Source organism: Lissotriton helveticus, chromosome 6 (assembly GCF_964261635.1).
Source record: "Lissotriton helveticus chromosome 6, aLisHel1.1, whole genome shotgun sequence".
Classification (NCBI taxonomy): Eukaryota; Metazoa; Chordata; class Amphibia; order Caudata; family Salamandridae; genus Lissotriton; species Lissotriton helveticus.
Window position 1 is genome coordinate 197,633,607 of NC_136067.1, and position 19,475 is coordinate 197,653,081.

Genomic DNA, 19,475 nt, shown 5'->3' on the forward strand with positions numbered 1-19,475 from the left:
AGCCAGACTAGATTAAATCCAGTTGAAAAGTGAGCAAGATACCCTAGTCTGGGCATACCCTGCCAACTTAGGGCAAAACAAGCAAACACAAGGAGATGATGGATGGAGCAATGGGAAGACTGGGAAGATCTGTGACTGGGGGTGAGTGTCTGAAAAGTTTCAGTGCTCCGTTCATCATGTACCCAGGAGAATTAAGTGTACTCCAAAGGTCAGTTGGCTGACCTCATGCTAAGTTCAGGGACACACAATTTGCAATACGCTACTTTTCTGAAGGAGCCCAGCTTACCAGTTTCAACTGCACCTGACTACCAAGTGCTGTTCCTGAGGTCCTGAAACCCCTGTCTGGTATTAGAGTGTACTCTGCCTACTTAACCCTAAAATCTTGGATGTAGGCACATTTTCAGGGATTTTTCCCAGAAGGACTGTTACAAGACTGCAACAAACGTGCTAAGCCGATTTGCTGAGGGAATCATAAATGTTATTATAAATGCCTTTTCATCACAATTAAAGTACACCTACATATATTGCATTTACCTTGAACAGCTCTACATCACACTTTTGTATCTCACCTTCTTTTTATAAAATGTGTGTAAATGAGAATGTGATCTTTTAAAATGAGTGTGTTTACTCTGATTATTTTCTTAAAAACACCTTTCACAACCAAGATGGCTATATTATAAGATTTTCCTACATTATATATTAAAATAATGCATTTTAATATTCTGTACATTTAACTTTGGTTCTAGTTCGTGCTATATAAAAACTCTGCAAAAAAAAAATCTGTACATTTAACATGTAAATCAGTGATGGAAAAAATATACTTTTCAAAACAAATATAAATGTTCAGCTAGAAATCTATTGCACATAAATAACTCACAAGGCCAATCGGGCTGAGAAAAATCAACACCAGAGTACCATGAACCTTTTTAAAAGAGAGAAACTTGTACATAAGTTATCGACAAGCATCCACAAAAAATGTATCAAAAAATTAAAGAATGTTTGTGAGTTTAACAATCATTCTTTGGTGGGAAAGCACTGGAGCCTTATCCAAGCCCATGGTGAGGCTTTATTGTGGCTTATCTACCAGCCTGGCAGCATAGTCTGGTAGCACTGTTCCTTTCTCCGTGCATGAAACAGGGCCATACAATCTGAACCTGCCCACCCAAAGCCCCTATAGTTTGTAACACCCCTGCCACCTAACTCCATGAGACAAGTCAGCTGTCCATGCTGTCAGGTGCAAAGTTGCAGGCAAGGTTTCCTCTCAAATTGATCCCACTTTCCCCAGCAACCAAAGATGGGCATGGGCCAAGCCTGCAATGCTAGTAGGCTATGGCAAGAAGATTTCCCACTAAGGGGATTTCTCTTAGGGCACCCAGTTCATAGGGATGGGAGGTCAAGGCAGTAGAAGCAGTCACTGTCTCTCCAACTCAAGACTTATCCCTGGTCCCTATTTCCTTGTCAAGCGGGAGATAACAAAGCAAGACTGTAGCCACAGCATCTCTCGGCTCAGACTTTGAACCTCTGCACATTTCTGGGGTCCTCTGGGGTCCATGATGGATGCGTCACAGAGCACCACTCTTCAGTCTGTTGGAACATGGGTCAGAACACCCTTAACTCTGTTCTCCTGATCAGCACAATCAGCAGATGCCTATTACTCTACAGGGCCACAAACAGAGTCCCCATACACTCCCACTAGCTAGACCTCACCACATCTTGCAAGCCTCGACTCCTAGATCCCCATCTACAAATGAGGTTATCACCGTCTGAGAAGCATTAGACATGAGAGTTTGGATCTGCCTGGCAGTCAGCACATGAATGGCACAAGTATTAGGCCTTATTGCTCTGCGTTAATGCAATATAATGCAGGATTCTGTGGGTATCATTGGAGGAAACTTAAAACACCACTGCCATGTTGGTGAATGTCCATATGTCATTCAATTTGCATGACTCTTAACTTCATACTCAAGTGTCTGTAATCTTTCATCTTTTAAAAAAAAAACATTCCCCTTTTATTGACTCATTTTCTAATTCCTCTAATTCTTTGTTTGCTTATTTGCTCATACCTAAATACAAAATAGAGTTTTTAATTATGAGTTCCAAGCATGTTTTGGAGCATGTCTTGTTAGCCTTATTCCTTCTTTTAGTCCCTGAGAAGGTGTTAAAACTTGGCGGTATTCAGAAACTCCTTGGGCTTGCTGACTTTGAGGGCCTCTTCATGTTGAAAACGTCCCACCATTTCTTAATCTCTTTCCTATTCAGGTGTTCCAGAATTTGCAACTTCTGTTTTACGCTAATTGTATCTGTTTATTACTCACTAGCTTACCCGTCGCGCGTTGCTGCGATCTCCGAAGAAAGGAAATTCAAGGAAACTCGTTATGATAACATTCAATTTACATTGTGTCATTTTTATTGAAACTTATTAATTTTAATATGGAAAACATTTCAAAGTGTCGTTTTAATTCTATTTATTCATTCGAGTGCTTGTCGATACACGATTTTTTGTTGTTCCGTCTGGGCGTACATCAGTATTTGAAAGATTCTGAGGGCCCTGGGGGGCCGATATTTAAATAATTTGTATGCCAGAAACCTTCGCGGGAGTGTACTCAACAACTTCCCAAAGTTTCCTGGGGATCGGAAGAATGCTGTTTTAATTCCATTTATTTATTCGAGTGCTTGTGGATACACGATTTTTTGTTTTTCCGTCTTGTTCATACATCAGTATTCGAAAGATTATGAGGGCCCCAGGGGGCCGATATTTGAAAAAAATTTATGCCAGAAACCTTCACAGGAGTGTACTCAACAATTTCCCAGAGTTTCATGGCAATCGGATGAATGGTGTAGTAATGCATAAAGGACAGACAGACAGACAGACAGGCAGACATACTTTCGTTTTCATATATATGGATTAGTTGTGCTCATGTTCCCACATCAACTTTTTCTTTAATAAGTTAACTCTTTGCATTTTTTTTGCATTACTATATTATGGAAAAGTGTCTGCTAACAAATAATTTGCTAATTATTTAATGACCACAATAATACATGTACTGGAAGCAAACTGCTGTTTTGTCGGAAGCTTGATAGCATCTAATATGCAGGCCATCTCTTAACTGATGGCCTTTCACCCATTCAGTATATAATCCACTTGTATGTGATCTACTTGTCGCCGCCAACATCTATTACACATCTTTTGATTCTACAAGCACTAGTGTTATAACCCTTGTACATTTTCTTAATTGGGGGTTCACTCCACAATCTGATATGCATTTTCCTAATATTTAAAAGAAATGTTAAAAACATTGCAAGATAGACTAAAGCAATACAGTATCAGATATCAATATTCTACTTTTTGTTGTTTGGCAACAACCACCTGTACATGCAGAATGCAAAGCTGATCCCAAAGGCCAACAGAGAGCTAAATGTACTGTGTCCTAAAAGAGACATCTGAGGCACTATACGCAATATTTCTTCCCCTTCATATAAAATAAAACATAAGTTATAACTGGTAAAAAGTACCTGAAAAAATAAATACATGCTACCGTGAATAAAATTCCTACAAATGTCCTACAGAAAATACATACACACTGTGTAGATGCATATAATTACACCAAATGTCCCTAGTGGAAGAGCCAATAAAATAAATCAAAGCAACTGTACAGGTAATAGGAGTCCATTAAATAAGCTGACGTAAAACAAACACATTTTGTAGATGCATATAATTATACTAAATGTCCCTAGCGGGAGGGCCAATAAAATAAAACTAAGCAACAGTAAATGTAATAGGCTCTCATTAAATAGACTGACATAACATACCTACAAGTAACATAAATAACAAATGGTTACTAAAAGTATCCCCTTAAATAGACTGACGTAAAATGCCTACAAGTAGCATAAATAACAAATGGTAACTAAAAGTATCCCCCATGAAGTGATTACTCACAGATATAATCCTGTCATTTTCAAGGTTTTACTACTGTGTGTTCTACTCTACTCATTCTGCAGCTAGTAGAGGCTGTTTCAACTACAGGTGTAGTCAGTATTCGCCATCTACATGATGATTCTGGTGTATGATATAACCCTGTTCACTAGCCTGTTCATACCCCTCCTCAAACAGCCATACTTCATTCCGCTTGGTTGTATCATCCTTTTAGTTTCCAAAGGCATTCCTACCCAACATTTTCTCTTACATATTGCAATATCAGAGAAATGCCACACTTTTCCATCACTCAGTAATGCCATATTACAAAAAAATCTTTTGCACTATCAATGGTTTCAGAATTCTGCTTTGGCATCTGTTAATATGTCCACTTTTCTCTACTCCTACTAAGTCCCTCACTTTTAGCTTGACTACCTTACTATTATGTTTCTTGTCATAGCATTTTTACACACTCTCTGTGCTTCCTCTAAGTTCCCTTTAACTACCTCTGATGATCAATTCACCCTTCTGGATGCTTCCATCCAACCTGCATTATCCTTGTACACGGGTGTCTTACCTCTCATTAGATCAAAGAGACTAACAGCCTGATTCATGTACGGGCCATTTTGCGTGGCCCTAATAGCGAATCATAGCGACTCGCTATTGAGGACACGCAAAACGGCATTCATGTAGGAATTGCTAAATCAATAGCGATTCCTACATGTTCTCTATTTGCGAGTAGCAATTTGCCGGGTGAGGTGAGGTCTTCACCCACACAAAGCTGGGAAGAAATTATGTCTCTCTCTCCAGTGAACATTGGACTGTTAAGTTCCTGGTAGATATGTATTGTCTGTGTCATTTTTTGTATTCACAATTCACTGTAAGTTGCAGTAGCATATAATATTATAGGTCCTGAAGAAAGCTGGGGAACTCTACCCCATAAGCTGAAACATGTCGACCACTCTGCATAGCGCGAAGGAGTAGTTCCAGTCTATTACTACTCAGCGTGTTTTTAATCTTGACACCTTTACTGCAGTTAGAACATTCCCTGAGTCTGGGTAGTTAATCTTACTCATCACGATTATTTTCAGCACTGCACCTTGTGTTCATGATTAATATTATTATTTTCATCTTCACCGTTTTTGATAAGTATTATCATTTTGATTTCCGACACTTGATGGTCGGTTGAGTTTGAGAGTGACCATCACTTCCCATATGATGATATTCCACCACGAGGGTGGCCTGATGGGACGTGTTCTAGCCAGTGTTCTAGTTCTTGTCATGTAACGTTATCTTTTCACATACACACCTAACTGTTTCGCTGTCTCCGGCATGGCTACACACTATCTGTAGACCTGTTCTGTTTTCTTGTTGTGTTAAGTATTATGAATAGGGGTTCTAACAGACAGGTCGTTAAATATTCCCCTAGACCCTCCCCCACACTTATGTTTTCGGTACACAGAGGTAGTCTTGTGCACAATACCCTTTCTATGCAAGTCAGCCTTTTGCTCCACCTCAATTTCTGGACACTTGGAAAATTAGTTGATAAGGACTAATACATACACCTGCTCATACTTTTCCTGTATGGGTCCCTTTATACCCAGACCCAATTTTTTCCAAGGCATGTTGGGGCAGGCAATGTGTTGGAGTGGGGTCTGAGGGTGACCTGGGTTTTGTTGGAATTCTCATAGAGTATGCAATCCCTGACTGTCCTTTAAATGTATGCATCCATTCCATGCCACCAGTACCAATTCTTCACTCTACATTTTCTTTTGCCAATTCCTAAATGCCCCTTATGGCAGATTTAGAGAATCTTTGTTCTTAATTTGAAAAGGGGAATGACTCCTCCACTTTTTAATTCTAAGCCACCCGCTTCCAATAATTCATGCCTTATCTCCCAAAAAGGCAACATCTTGTTAGGAATGTATTTCCTATGAGGCCAGCCCCCCGAATATCATGCCTTGAACACTTGCGAGCACCGTATACTGTTCCTGTTCTAGCTTCTATTCCTTCAATGTTATAGCATCAATGTTTGCCACACACAAATCTTCAATCATGACTTCATTTGTATGATTCAAGGGTTCAGGCATGAGACTTAGGAACTCCCCCATAACATCCTTGATGCCTGGTACATATTGTACTTAATAATTGAAGTTGAATAAGTAAACCGAAATTTGTGCTAGCTTGCGGAAGCAATGTACAGACCTTTTGAGGTCAATATCTTGGTCAATGGCTTATGATTGCTGAGAGAAGTGACTTTCGACCCCAAAGGTATTGTCTGGAGTGTTCTAACCCCCACACACGCCAATGCCTACCGCTCTGACATATAATTCAGCAGGTATCAAAGAGCGAGATGCCAATGCTGAAGTGTCTTCTTTCCTACAAGCATTCTTCTGAGTGAGTATCCCCCAAGACTTCTTCCACTCGTGTCTGTGGGGACAATGATGGGTAGGTTATGATCCAACCCTGGGGTGGGGGACCTTTGCACAAATGCTCTTTAAGTGACACATTCGCGGTTATTCAAATGTGTTCCTTAGTTTGAGTAGCTGTCTCAAACCCTCCGTTTCAGAGGAAAACCTTTTGACAAATTTTGCTTAGACCTCCACTAACTCAAGGAAGGTGCATAACTCCCCCTTATTCTTAGGCTGAGGTGAACTACTAATGGCATCCAGTAGTTCCTTTTTAGGTTTGATGCCATCACCTGTGATCAGATGACACAAATACGTATTGTCCTTGCATGCAGATGTACACTTACTGTGTTCTGCAGTTTAACTTCTAATCTCTAAAATACTGAGTATCATGAATATATTTTTGTCATGATCTTCCCTGTACTTGCCCATTATTAATATATTGTCCCGGAACATGAGTATGTTCTTTACATCTTTAAAAATAACCTGCATGTGGCTCTAAAACATGGGTGTTGCAGAGACCAGGCCGAAAGGTACCCTCTTGAAATGGTAACACCCGAACGGTATTGCAAACATAGTGAGGCTTCTGCTCTCTGAGTGTAGTGGAACCTAGAGGGGTGCAGCCTTTACAATGATAGTGGAAAACCACTTCATTCCTTTGGTAAGGGCAAACATCTCATTTATCATTTATATGAGGTAGGGGAAATTGGACAATAAGAATAATATTATTGAGGACTTTTGGCAACCACTAACAGAGCCACCCACTCAGAGGACTAAACATGCTCAATGACTCCCTCCTCTTGTTACTTTTCCAATTGCAACTTAACCTAATTGCTTATTGCAAACGAAATGTTTCTTACCTTATCAATCTGGGGTTTGGCCTCCTGTTTCACAAAACGTTTATGTCTAAAACCTCTCAACTTCCCTATATCACCTGAAAACGAAATGGGGAACTTCTTTAATACTGTATTACTTAATTCTTCCTCTGGTTGAATCATGATTACCTATTTGGGATGTTGGGGTCCAATATGATCCCTAGCATACCTTGATCCATTCACCCTAACACTGACTGGCCCATTTTAGAAACATATAGCTTTCGTATGGACTCTCTCTTGTTAAATTGGAATGTAAGGTTCCTAAACCCCACAATGGCTATAGGTTACACTGTGAATCTTTTGATGGAAATGTCAGATTGTTCTAATTGTCCACCTAAAACCTGCACAAATTTCTCTTCCCACATGTTTATTAACCTCTTCCATGCTCATAACGGCTCCCGGACATCATGAGTCACGGTTCGGCATGTGCTCATGACGTCCGGGAGCCGTCATTACCACACCCGCGATCGGAATGTCCAGCACAGGGGCGGAAGCCGCCCCGCAGTGAAGAGGCTAATGATAGTGTAAGAAGAACCCAAATCTGCAACAACGGATATGTCAATACCCCATTTTCATTTTATATATGTTTTTTTCCCTCTCTCCTTACTGTCAATATGTAACACTTATAGGTCCTTCACGCTTAGTATGCACATGTTCAATTCCTCATCTTCTGATGTATTAGTGGAGCCCTCATTGTCCCTTTCATCCAACTTTACAGGGCTGCTAGACTTTTTCTGGCACACCTATTGAAAGTGGCCAATAATTCTGCACTTGGAATTTCTGTTTCCATGCAGGGAATCTCTTATCATTGACAAGTTGATTGGCACTGCCACACCTGTAACACTGTCTCCTATTAAATGCTTTGTAACATTTATTATTTCGTTTTCTCTTGACCTTTCTTCTTGTGCATTGCTGACATTTTGGTACCACTTATTTTTGCCACCACTGTCTCATGTCTCTTTTCTTTGTTTTTGGAAAGGACAGCCTTAACACCCCTGCCCGTTAGCTCAGATCTTTTGACAATGTCGAAGACAACTTGTAGTGGACTTTCCTCTTCAGCCCACAGATTGTCCTGGATACTTGAGTTAGAGGCTTGTGTCACAATTTGATCTCTAATGAGATCATAATGAAGCACACCAAAACGACATGAAAGGGCCGGACTCTTTAAAGCAGATACACAATCCTCTGTAGGTTCCTCTCAACCCTGTTTTCTGTGGTAAAATCTGAGTGAATCACACCAACACAAACAGTGGTTTTATAATAAGTGTTTACATATTCAAGGGCATTTTGTATACATCACCCTGATCTGCTGCTCTAGATTGTTTGGTAATTAAGGTATATACTTTTAACCCCCCTGGGCCTAAGCATTGTAAAAGTTTTTTGAGTTATTTCCGCTGTGAAATCTTCATCGTCATCAAATGTCGAGATATAGTTGGTGAAATATTCTCTCTATTCTTCCAATATAAGTGCATGTTCATCATAAGCAAGTAGGAAGGCTTGTGGTGGGGGGAGATTCTACACATTCCCAGAAGTCATGTATAGAATGATTCTAATACTCACACCACACTTTGTAATCTGGAATAAACATTTGGACACATGTGAGGTTGGAGGTCAACAAGAGGATCACCTTCAAGCTCCTCACCCACGCACACAAGGCACTACACAACACCAGACCAGCATACCTCAACAGACCACTCAGCTTCTACAGCCACAACCGCCAGTTCGGCCCCGCCAACCTCACCCCCGCCACAGTCCCCCGCATCCGAAGAGCGACCTCTGGTGGCAGAACATTCTCCCACCTTGCCGCCAGGACCTGGAACACCCTCCCCATCTTCTTACGGCAGACCCAGGACCTGCTAACCTTCAGAAGACTCCTCAAGACCTGGCTTTTCGAGCAGTAGCAGAATCCCCCCCCACCCCAAGCGCCTTGAGACCCTCACAGGTATGTAGTGTGCTTTATAAATGTCCAGATTGATTGATTGATTGAGGAACAAAAAATAAATAATTAAGCACTGCTAAGAGGAGAATGCTGTGGTACTGTCATTACCAGCCTGATACAAGTGTATTGTAGCCCAAAGTGGTTGAAAATGGCAGCAAGAACAGGTTGAAATGAGCTTAGTAGTTCCAAAATTGCAGCCAAGGTGGTAATGTTAGAAAGAACTAGCTGCAATTCACTCACCTCAAGGTCCCACAGCGTACTAATTGGTACAACGTGTGCAGAAGTGCAGGGGAAAAGCTGTGCCTGTCAGCGTGCACAATTTTTTGACAGGCTTCCATAGTACGTCTTTGACAAGCTGTGCCTGTCAGCAAGAAGGCTTGTGCCACCAGGAAGAAAAGTACACAGGTAGACGTAACCAGACAAATTTAAAGTTTAACATGCACCAACAAGCCCGGCATGAAATGCTACCAAGCGCAGGCATAAACTGCAGAAACTAGGCTGCATGCAGTGCACCATGTCAAGTTGAAAAGGTATGCACACACTACATTAGGGAAACCTTCCCAAAATGGTGGTAATGCGTGAAGACACATAATGACATGAGCAGCAGACGAAGTTGGGGCAGTTAAATAGACAAGTGGAGCCCATCTGCAACTTTCCTTTGTACGGTAAATACTCACAGACGCTGATTACTGATTTCCACCTCACCAGCATCACTCATGAAATATGAGTGAATGTAGGCCTCAGCTGGTAATTTGGAGACGACACTGTGTGTGAGAGTCTCAGGTGCACACAGAAGAGTTCAGTGTGTTGGAAATCGTTGCCAGTTTTGTAAGGACAGTTTTGCACACCAGGTGGTTGAAGAAAATTCTTTATTATACATCCAACACACATCTGAGGGGAGAGACACTGCCATGTCCTCTCTGGTCAGTCATCAGTTGTCATCTGTCAACATGCCAGAACACACAGCTGATGACAAAAAGCCAACACGACTGATGCTATTGTTGTTTGACTCTGTGTACTGTGACTCGGCTAACCAGACCCCCACATGTTCAGACCCCTAAAATAAGTCCAAATTTACTATACTGCTAAATGGAGTATTAAACATGCCTATAAGTCACTAGTATATGGTACCAAGTGTATCGAGGGTATTTAAGTTAAATGTAGCTAGTGGACTCCAACACATCATAACATTGCACCATCACATCCTACCACTACTAAAGTGACAATGCAAAACATGACTGCAAGCATGCTACCTGTAACCAAACTGTAATTTTTATGAGTCAATATAACTCCTTTGTAGAGGCCTAAACCCTCCTTTTAAATATTCTAAATGATCCATATGTAGTCCGTGAATGCCCAGAAGGCAGGGTGCATGATATTTAAAAGTAGGACCTGTAAAGATTTAATGTTGAGCAAACACAAGGACATGATGGCCAGAGCACTGAAACTTTTCAGGCATGAAAAATGAAGCAAACACAAGGAGATGATAGACAAAGCACTGAAACTTTCAGACACTCGGTCAAGATGGCGGTCTGGCCGTAGACCGCGTTGCAGCACTACGCTTGAGCTCCGCTTCAACTTGTTCTTCAACTGAGAACACCTTACACCCTACATCCTCGACTTGTGGTATATGAAATGTTGGAGTGAGTTAAGATACTCGGAAAGAGCAACGGAACGCGTAACTCACTTTGATATACTATGGTGCTGGGAAAAAACGAGCGTGAAAACAAGAATCGGTGAAAGGTGAAAAATGAAACGGAGTATCAATGAAGTATCAAGAAGCAGTGAGAAGAATCGATGAAAAGAAGGGGAAGAATCGGAAAAACTGAGAAGTTATTCTTCTGCCGGTAAAGCTGACTAGCCACAAGAATCCTAAACTAAAAAATTCCAAAGGTGAATCGGGATGAAACTACTCGGCGTGGGCTTGGAAACGACACATCCCGATGAACAAACACAGGCAACAACGGACTCACTCGAGGGCTTACAGGCACTGCTTGGTTGGGTCGTCTGTAAAATTGGGGGCGGAATCACTCACCAGTGCTCTCAATCGCAACACCAGCGTCACCGCCTCCTGTGCCTCAGAGTTCGAGAGGGAGGCAGAGACAGAGGCGTTTTCCGTGTTTTCCGTTTTCCTTACGCATTCACAAGGCTGGAGAAAACATTTCTCGGAGACGCTGTACATGTCATTGGGACAGACAGTGTGTAGACTTATATTTGCACCCTCATATCCTGCCGCGGCACCCTGGTGCAAGCTCGCTGGGATATCAGCTAACGATATGCCATCCAAAGCCGCATCTGCAGCGGCAGCCCGCTCGAGGCTAGCGAAGGCTGCCAGAGCCCTCCGCGAAGCAGAACTTGAAGAACAACAGCAACAACAAGATGCACCACAGAAAGGAGCAGGATTTGTATCTGGCAACAGCACATCTGCGAAAACTAGGAATAAGAAACAGCCTACTACTTCTGCTGAGTCTTCTTCACGATAGGAGGTCCTGGCATCCAAACGCAAAATAAATAAGGATAACACGCCGACAATGGCTACTCCAGGAAACACAATCATCGATTTACTGATGAGAAAGCAAGGAGTTATAGTAAACGTCTCTCCGAACCCTCAACTTCTCCCGTTGCAGAGCCTGGAAGCCGCTGCTAGTTCTTTGGACTGGTCTAAACATGCACAGCCTGCTATAACCGCCAAAACTGTGAGTATACAAGTCATTGGGGACTACAATGAAGCGGAAACTGTTGACCCACCTTCTAGCGCGGGTATCAACCAAGAAATAACTACGGGAAAACATAGTATGTCTTTTTCTGGGGCTGGAGAGAACATTATGGGTGTAGCTTAACAAGCTGAAGGGCAAGATATGCAGATCTCCTCAGCAAATTCAGTAAATACTCCTAGACAGGAGATAGCCGAGATTGAGGCTGTGCGCACGGAAACGAATACGCTACCACCTATTCCAGCCATTACAGCTCATGGGCAGTTAGCTACCGACCGTCCGCCTCAGTTGATAGGCACTTATCTCAATGTTGGAGAGCAACCAACGTATGATCCTGACCCGGAAAATAAAAACTCTAATCACCCGGTTTTTCTTGAAGGCGATAAAGAGACAAATGTATTTTACTCATTCTCAGATGAGACAGGAGTAGAGGCTGAGTGAGAGTCAGGATCACTTGAAGAGGGAAAAGAAAAGGTTAGTGATGAATCCGAAGATGAAGATGAGGAGTCTTTGCTCTTTTCTAATACGTCGGAGGAAGGCAGCCTTGAAGAAGATCTACAATTTAACACGATCAGATTTAAAGCTAAAACAGTATCCAGGCTGAATCAACGAGCGTCAATCGAACACCCTGTTATCTCTCGAACCTACATACGAGCTACACAAGCTACACAAGAGTCTGATGTAGATGTGAACACGGTCAATATTCCTGAGATTCCCTCAAATGCTGTTGAAACAATATTGCAAGCTATTGCTGCACACAGGGAACAGACGGCTATTGATAGTAAGCGATCTCGGGCAGCTTTACGCAAGGTTCAAGGGGTGGTTAAAAAGTTGACTAAGACATGTAACCAAATTGGGGAAAGAGTTACCGAAGTAGAAGCAAGGGTACTATCTACAGAAAATGAGGCAACGGCAAATTCAGGGAAAATTAAGCTGCAAGAAGCCGAATTAGTTGACATCAAATGGAAGCTGGAGGATTTTGAGAAGCGGCAGCGCAAGAATAATCTACGCATATTGGGGATCCCTGAAAAAATGGAGGGTGAAAATATACGTTCTTTTGTCGTGAAGCTACTTAGCAAGTCGATGCCTGAACTTACGACCTGGAACTGGGACGTTGAAGTTCAGCGCGCCCATCGAATGCCCTTCAACCCCCCGCCTAAACCGGGAATATACCCTCGTGCCATCTTAGTATACTTTGGTAACTTTTTGTTAAGGCAAATAGTGGCAGAAAAGGCAAGACCTGATCACAAACTGACCTTTAATAAAATTACTTTCTTTACTAGACCAGACTTCTGTCACGCTACTGTTGAGAGACGCTGGCACCTAAGGTCATTAATCAAACCCTTTCAGGAGAGGGGTGCCCAAGCATTTTTTAACAATCCGGCAAAGCTTAAGGTCGTTTGGGGTGGCCAGACTAAATTTTTTGTTTCTGAGATCAAAGCTAAAACCTACCTAGAAGAACTACATTAATAGTAGATTGAATAGAGCTCCAATGGAAAGCTAGATTTGCAATCTTCTTTATTGCTCAGGGTATTATTTAGTCATCTTTTTTGCTAAGAATTAATAACGTTAACCGGGAGACTATGAAAAAAAGCTATACCATAGGTGTTAATAATTTTCGTGTTTTGTCTAGGTATGTCTAGGTATGTTTAGATATGTTTAGATATGTTTTTGCTTCCTCTCTTCTCAATGGAGGGTCTCCTTTTCGCTCCCCTTTTTTTTTTCTCTGTTTTTTTCTTCTCTAGTTTATTTAACTTTTCTCAATACACTTAATACACTTTAATACTATTCTCTTTTTTTTCTTGTCATTTAGTTGAAGCGGTAGCTCAGGTGTTATACTGCATTCATCACCCAGACTCTGGTTGAGTCTGATTGCCTACACTTTGGGGGGGGGGAGGGGAATGGGTGGGGTGGGTGGGGTTGCTAGGGGTGGTTGGGGGGGAGGTTGGCGGGGAACTCAAACAAAAAATGAAAAAGAACCAGATTCGACGACAATTTTTTTTTATTGCTTTTCCATTAAATTTACTAGGAAATCTATTAATTGGATAATAACTAATTGTAACAATAAGGGACCCAGAGAGTCTTTTGGTCAATATCTTCTGAGGAATAATGGGTACATTGACTATACAAACCTGGAATGTAGGGGGATTACTGAACAATGAGAAACAGCGTCGATTGTCTGAGCTAATAGGTTTGAATCCAGTAGATATATTGTGTTTCCAAGAGACACATGTGCCATGGGCTAGGAGATCATTATTGAAAATAAGAGGCTGTAATTTGTTAGCTGCATCTACGCAGTCATCAAATATAAGAGGGGTTGCAATCCCAGCCAAATCATATTTAGGTGGGCCTGTACGACATCTCTCTGATTCTCATGGAAGATGGGCAATTGTGAAACTTGCCTTAGGCATAACCATCTGCACTATCTACGGCTCCAATCAGGACGACCCTACAGTTTTTGCATATATTGAATCTGAACTTGCTACTTGGCAGGGCCCTTTAATTATTTGTGGGGACTTCAATATTTCTCTTAACCCTATGCTCAATAATTAAAGTCTTACACAACAGACTTACACTGGTCGAAAACCCAAAGTATATAAAGCAATTAGGAGACTGGTGAATAGCTTGGGGCTAATTGATATATGGGAGGCAAAAAATCAGAACAACCAGAATTCTGGGTATACTTATTTTTCGCACCCGCATCAGAAGCACGTCTGAATAGATTATGTATTTTCAACTAGGGATTTAATTACACAATCTTCTATCAGTAAATGCCCCAAAATTATATCAGACCACAACGCCCTTGTCTTTACGATGATGGTAGAAGCCTCAGCTAAAAAATCAAGACAATGGACATTTGATCGTAAACTGCTCTCTAATAATGAATATATTACGTATATCAAAAATTGGACAGAAGAATTTTTCAATATTAATCGCTTTAGCGCCACAAGGAATGTGGTATGGGATTGATATAAATCAGCACTTAGGGGGGAAACTATAAGCTTTCAAGCCAGAGCTAGAAAGCAAAATATTAGTAATTATAACTTGAAATTGGCGGCCTTAGCAAAGGCGGAAGAAAATCACACTACGATCATCTTGCAAGGATTAGATGCAAAACAATCGATGTATCAATTGTCAATGTTAAAAGCGGAGTTGAATGCAAGTCTTAGCGAAAAAGCGGCTCAAACGTATAATGCTCATAGGAAAGATGCTTATGAGACTGGGGAGAGAGTTGGTAGGCAATTGGCTCTACGTACAAGACAAAAAAATGTATCCAATCATATCAATCAGATATCTGATAGCGGTCAGACATACACTAAAACGCCCGATATTATTCAACAATTTCAGCAATACTATCAGAAACTCTACACTGAAGAAGTTAAATCTACTGATAATGAAATATATTGTTTTCTTAAAAACCACCTTCACTATGATGAGGCATCAAAAACCCTAGATGATATTACCCGGGAAGATCTAGAAGCTGAAATTACTTTACATGAAGTGGAAGCTGCTTTGCTGTCACTTTCATTGGGTAAAGCAGCTGGACCCGATAAAATACCATTAGATCTGTATAAGATATTAAGTCATCCACTTTGTCCTCTGCTCCATGATCTTTTTCTAGGGATCCAATGGAATGGTGTGTCTCCGCATTCATGGAACAAAACAAATATAATTGTTTTCCCTAAGAAAGGAAAACCCCCTGAGCAACTAACTTCATATCGTCCCATTTCTTTAATTAATTCGGACTCTAAATTATACGCCAAAGTGATGGCCACGAGACTCAGTGGAGTTATTGAACATCTTGTCTCCCCGTGGCAGCATGGCTTCGTTCCCGGTAAAGGTACTACCGATCACACCTGTAGGGCGATAGCCCTTTTCGATGCCATGTCTGTCACGGGGGGTCGGATGTCAATGATCCTACTGGATGCCGAAAAGGCTTTTGATCTCGTCTCGTGGAGCTTCCTTTGGGCAGTTATGTTAAACAATAATTTCGGCCCTAAATTTATTAAAGCTATTAAATCCATGTATATATCACCTAGAGCAAAACTTCAGATGTTAGGGTCTGAATCTGGTCATATTAACATCACCAGGGGCACCAGACAAGGGTGCCCTTGCTCACCCCTATTATTTGCGCTTTATATAAACCCATTAATTTTAAAATTTCTTGAAAGCCAATCTATCAATCCAATTATATGCGATCAGTATGCAACAAAAGTTCTGGCTTACGCCGATGATATCGCGGTTATTACATCTGACCCGATTGAGGCTATGGAGGAAATCGTGACCTTAACTTCCGAATATGGTATCCACTCAGGGTATTCTTTGAACAGGGGGAAGACAATTGTACTTTGTACAGATAATACTAATTACATCGATCAGAGAAGAGCTGATAGGGCTACCTATCTGGGAATCATTATTAGCTCTGATGTTAAATTAATAACCGGCCTTAACTTCAACCCTCTTATTGAAACAATCAAAAAAGATTTGGATCGGGTTAATGGTCTTCACCTATCAATCATCGGAAAAGGTAATTTTCTTAAAATGAATATACTGCCTAGATGTTTATATCTGTTTCGCGCAATTCCCCTTGCAGTAGATTCCAAGACTTTAAAAATACTCGACTCTCTTATGAGCAAATTCATATGGCAACAAGGAAAGATCAGGAGATCTCACAAGTTATTGTCACTACCTAGAGATAGAGGTGGGCTTGCCATTCCTAATACTAGTCTTTACCATTGGGCAACACTTTTCAAACAAATGTCATCCCTGGTCAACTTTAGTCCTGAGATAGCTACCGTAGACGCTAATGTCTTACCATCAATATACGAGCTGGTTCTTGGGGGAGATGCAAACGGGTTGTTTCTACAGCAAATAGAAGCAAAAGATATTAAAAAGAAATGTAAATTTGAAATCGTAAATAGTGCTTGGAAGGTATGGGCTAAGATTGCCAAGCATATGAACATCAGGAAATTTAACAGATATACTTCACTATGGCAATCGAAACTTACTTATGGTCTCTCCCATGATGTTATAGCTAGGAAATGGCAAAGACTTGGAATTTGTAGAATAAAGGATTTTTTGTTAAATAATTTTGAAACTACGTTTATAGATTTAAAAAATAAATATCAACTCTCTAATGGTGACTATATCAAATTTGTACAAATCTACGCTAATCTTAAAGCAAAGGGACCGGCCTTAAGCTTAATGAGAGTGGATATCATCGAAGCCGTCAATACACCATGTACAAGAATTGGATTGCTTTATGATATCTTGTGAACTAACATTCAAGATGATCTAGAGAAAACAGAAACTAATTGTGCTATTAAACTTAGCAACCCTAATGTCTATAGAGTGTTGAAACTAAGCGACTTACTTTTTACGGCTAGCAATCTTAAAGCACAGACTTATAAAACTGTTTTCAACCTTTATTATACACCCGCCAAATTATTTTTCTGGGGCAAAATGGAAAACGATTTGTGTCCTAGATGTTTACAGGGCCCAGCGACATTAATACATATGATCAGCAGCTGTCCCAAGCTCGATTTAATAAAAACAGCGCCAATAATGCAAGAGATATTTGGGCGTACCCTCCCTGAATTCGAAACACTTTTTATTTTTGGCTATGATTCCTCGTTAGAACTTTCAAAACATGAGGAACGACTGCTATTCATTGGAATGGCGGTTCTTAGAATCATCTTGTCAGCCCGCTGGAAAGAATTAGAACCCCCCAGCTTCCAGATGTGGCTGGCCCGATTCTTAGCAGTTTTTAGTTTTGAAACGGCTATTTATGCTACTAGGGGAACTAGAGCAAAGAAATCTTGGGAATCAATATGGTACCCAATTATGAATTGGAAAGCTGGTGTTGTAACTGTGATATAGTCTAATATGCTAGAACATTTGTTATTTTGTCTTTTTTTATTTTTTTATTACCCTATGTCATGTATTTCAAATTGCTATGTTGATTCAGTATCGATGTATCATTTGTAATGAGTCGATTGTAATTTGTTTTATTTTTCTCTGTTTATAATGTCAGTCTGGATCTGGCTCAATAAAAAATAAAAAAATAAAAATAAACTTTTCAGGCACTCATCCCCCGTCACACATCTGGGATGCATCCATCATTGTTCCTTAGCTCAATTCACCACCCAAGTTCAGACCCAGCCATATGTAACTCAGTCTTGACCCTGTCCTCATGGGAGCAGTCCAGCCGAAAGTGCCAAGCCCAGTTTTCCCTGGACCAGAAACAAGCATCCTGGCACTGGTGTTGGGGTAACAACCCTCATCAGCCAGGCTAACTTGAATCCAGTGGCAAAGTGAACAAGATACTCAAGTCTGGGCATACCTTGCCAATTTAGGGTGAACAAAGCTAACACAAGGAAATAAAGGATGGAGCGCTGAAACTTTTCAGGCACTCATCCCCAGTCAGAATATACGTTTTCAAATTGATTTTATCTCTAACTAACACGAATATCTGCAGTGTGACTACTTCACACTTATGTCCTGACAAATGCCCCTGCATCCATACATGGAATCTACCGAGGGCAGTAACATGTTGACCCTTTTGAGGGATATATATGATTAATCCTAATCCCCAGTCCTCTTTTAACCCTATCCCAGAGCCACTGAATAAAGCTTAAGTGGACTCCTGGAGATAGCTTTACTCACAACTAGGATAATACTGTTTTGCACTCTGCCCCTCATTCATCTTCTTCAACAGCTCATCTTGAGAAAGAACCTCAGCTAATACCCTTCAAGGAGTCATAGCCCACACCTAAAACTCTCCAGTCCAGGTGTGAGGAGAGAACCCACATGATGAAGCATATCACGAAGTGGTGAGTGAGGATTCTCATCCTGAAATTATTTCTCCCCTGTTTCTCCACCCTCTTTTCTATTCTGACATCATTTGAATCGCACTGTTTTCACATAAATACAGATGTACATTGTGTGAACTTAACATTGTTTTTGGGGGATTGTACATTCTTGGCACCCTAGATCCCTATAGATACTGTGTGTGGAGAGTACTGGTTTCAGGGTAACACCCACCATCAGCCAGACTAGATTAAATCCAGTCAAAAAGTGAGCAAGATACCCCAGTCTGGGCATACCCTGCCAACTTAGGGCAAAACAAGCAAACACAATGAGATGATGGATGGAACACTGGGAAGACTGGGAAGATCTGTGACTGGGGGTGAATGTCTGAAAAGTTTCAGTGCACCGTTCATCATGCACCCAGGAGAATTAGGTGTACTCCAAAGGTCAGTAGGCTGACCTCATGCTAAGTTCAGGGACACACAATTTGCAATACACTACTTTTCTGAAGGAGCCCAGCTTACCAGTTTCAACTGCACATGACTACCAAGTGCTGCTGTTCCTGAGGTCCTGAAACCCCTGTCTGGTATTAGAGTGTACTCTGCCTACTTAACCCTAAAATCAAACTTTCTAAGCCGATTTGCTGAGGGAATCACACATTTTATTGGAAATGCCTTTTCATCACAATTAAAGTACACCTACATATATTGCATTTACCTTGCACAGCTCTACATCACACTTTTTTTATCTCACCTTCTTTTTATGTGCTCTTTTAAAAATGAGTGTATTTACCTTTCACAACCAAGATGGCTATAT